The sequence below is a fragment of the Anoplopoma fimbria genome, unplaced genomic scaffold (assembly GCF_027596085.1).
Source record: "Anoplopoma fimbria isolate UVic2021 breed Golden Eagle Sablefish unplaced genomic scaffold, Afim_UVic_2022 Un_contig_11457_pilon_pilon, whole genome shotgun sequence".
Lineage (NCBI taxonomy): Eukaryota > Metazoa > Chordata > Actinopteri > Perciformes > Anoplopomatidae > Anoplopoma > Anoplopoma fimbria.
This window is the reverse complement of record NW_026550854.1, coordinates 24,354-27,500: the sequence shown is the minus strand read 5'-3', so window position 1 is coordinate 27,500 and position 3,147 is coordinate 24,354. Positions and strand designations below refer to the sequence as shown.

The 3,147-nt window shown below is 39.7% G+C and overlaps 1 pseudogene; it reads right to left on the bottom strand.

Annotated features, from left to right (window-relative positions):
- LOC129115282 (rab proteins geranylgeranyltransferase component A 1-like) overlaps positions 1-2,880 on the bottom strand; it is a 14,587-nt pseudogene extending 11,707 nt beyond the window's left edge.
- Between the last annotated feature and the right edge of the window lie 267 nt (positions 2,881-3,147).

Sequence of the window (3,147 nt, the reverse complement as noted above, 5' to 3'; positions counted from 1 at the left end):
ACAGACAGGTCAACGGGAGACAGACAGGTCAACGGGAGACAGACAGGTCAACGGGAGACAGACAGGCCAACAGGAGACAGACAGGTCAACGGGAGACAGACAGGTCAACAGGGAGACAGACAGGTCAAGAGAGACAGACAGGTCAACGAGAGACAGACAGGTCAACGGGAGACAGACAGGTCAACGGGAGACAGACAGGTCAGCGGAGGAGACAGACAGGTCAACGATATGAGACAGACAGGTCAACGGGAGACAGACAGGTCATACTGGGATGTTTTACAGGTCATACTGATGTTTTATTAGGTCATACGGGAGACAGACAGGTCAACGGAGACAGACAGGTCATACTGAGTTTTATTACAGACAGGTACACACAGGTACACAGGCAGACAGACAGGTGGTGTACCTGTTCCACCGCTCCGTTGCGATATGTTTTATTCTGGTGATGTTTTAACTTATATCACTGACATTTGATTTGATGAGCAGTTTTATTACCAATGAGCCGCGTTTTAAACAAGAGCTGGAGGAAGAAGAAACGTCAATAATGATTAACTTTGTTCTGTTATATGTTGTTATAGTGTTTTATTACCTCATACTGATGTTTTATTACTTCATACTGATGTTTTATTATCTCATACTGATGTTTTATTTTCTCATACTGATGTTTTATTATCTCATACTGATGTTTTATTACTTCATACTGATGTTTTATTATCATGTTGTGTTATATTATGTTGTTATATACTGTTATGTATTATAACCTTATATCTGTTCCCTTGTTATAGTCCAATACATCACATTGTTATGTAATATATACAACGTTATAATACATGTATATGAAGTTGCTTCATGTTGTGTATTGTGATGTCATGCGCTGCGTTACCTTGGAGACCAGGTCGATGTTAAACCTGCGTCCTTCCTTCACCAGCTGAGCGTAGCTGATCTTCTTCCTGGTCTGCTCTGATTGGCTGTGAGCAGGCTGGTCTGCCTCTGGCTCCTCCCCTTCTGTCTGGGAGGCCTTTGATTGGACGAAACACAGACAGACAGACAGATCCCGGTGATGTCTTCATTTAAAACATGAGATTAGATTAAGTGTCTCGTTGGACCTTTCTACCTTCCTCACCTGTTCTTCTTCTTCTTCTGGTCTTTGTTTTCTTTCTTCGTCCTTTGAATCTAAAACGAAGGAAAAACTGATTTCTGAATTCAGATTAAAGTCTGAATTATCTAATACTTTAATTTATTATATTTAAGTGATACTGACTGAATATTTGATCAGAATCAAACCTGCGGATTCTGTCTCTGGGGTTTCTTTGACAGCGTCTTCATCAGCTCCTCCTCTGTCTTCTTCTGTGGTGTTTGGAGGGTCAGGACTCTGAGCTTCATCGGCTCCTCCTCTGTCTTCTTCTGTGGTGTTTGGAGGGTCAGGACTCTGAGCTTCATCAGCTCCTCCTCTGTCTTCTTCTGTGGTGTTTGGAGGGTCAGGACTCTGAGCTTCCTCCTCCTCATCTTCCTCACTGAGAACAACATTAATAAGAGTTTTCAAACGAAGACTAAAACCTGATACTGTGAACGCAGCATGAGGAGGAGGGTCACCTGGTGAAGCAGAACACCTGCAGGTTCCTGATGGAGGCGGAGTCACAGTTTGACAGGTAGATCAACTCCTCCCCTTCCTCCAACAGGCTCGACCAATCCTGGAGCTCTTCTGGCTGAGGCTCCTCCTACAGCAAACACATGGTATATGAAACACAGACCGTGGAGCAGCCAATCAGAGAGCAGCGCGGCACTCACCTGGTGCTGTTGTATCCAGGTGAGCAGAGAGTTGAAGGTGAAGCTGGCCCAGTGAGCTGCATAGTAACTCCTCCTGAACACACAGGTCCACTTTATTCTGATGACTCATATTAATCATTATCAAACGTAAACGTGTATTTAAGAAGCAGAGAACCGACCTGTCGATGTGGAGAACCTTCTGCCCGACTCTGGAGAACGCTGCTGCTACCACCGACTCAGCAAGACCTCAACACATGATCAATAATCTGTAATCAATAACTGCAGCAGAGACACAGACTACACCACTTATATTAGTTTGGTTCTAATATATTATGTATACACCTCATCCTTCAGTGTATATATATATATATATATATATATATATATATAATGTATACACCTCATCCTTCAGTGTATACATTATATATATATATATATATATATATATATATATATATATATATATATATATATATATATATATATATATATATATATATATATATATATATATATATTATATATATATATATATATATATATATATATATATATATATATGTATATATATATATATATGTATGTGTATACATATTGTATACACATACATATATATTATATATATATAGAAGTACTCTAGTAACAGTACTGTAGTAATAGAACTGTAGTACTAACATTAGCATCAGGCTAACATTAGCATCAGGCTAACATTAGCATCAGGCTAACATTAGCATCAGGCTAAAGCTCTGAGCAGCAGGATGACACAACGTAAACATGAAGCTAATGATGCTAACGTTAGCTCGGATGCTAACGCACAGCAGCTTGATTACGTCACTGACAGCTCAGTCAGCTGTTAGCTGCTGTTAGCTGCTGTTAGCTGCTGTTAGCTGTTAGCCGCTGTTAGCTGCTGCAGCTGTTAGCCGCTAGCTGCTAACAGCTGTCATTCAGAATGAACCGGACGTTAGCCGCTAGCTAACTCTGTCCTGACCCGGCAGAGCGGAGGCTCATGACGGTTCATAACCAGGTGTTCACATACCTGTTCCCAGAATGACGACGTCAAACTCAGACGGGAGATCCTCAGCGGCCATGTTGATGCGAGAGCAGAGTCACGTGACAGAGAGGGCGCGTCACGTGACAGAGAGGGCGCGTCACGTGACAGAGAGAGCGCGTCATAGCGCGTCACAATACAACACCACATGTGCATGAAGTAAAATACACACAGTCAATTATAATTATAATATATATATATATATATATTATATATAATATATATATATTATATATAATATATATATATATATTTATATTATATATAATATATATTATATATATATTATATATATATATATATATATATATATATTATAATTATAATTATAT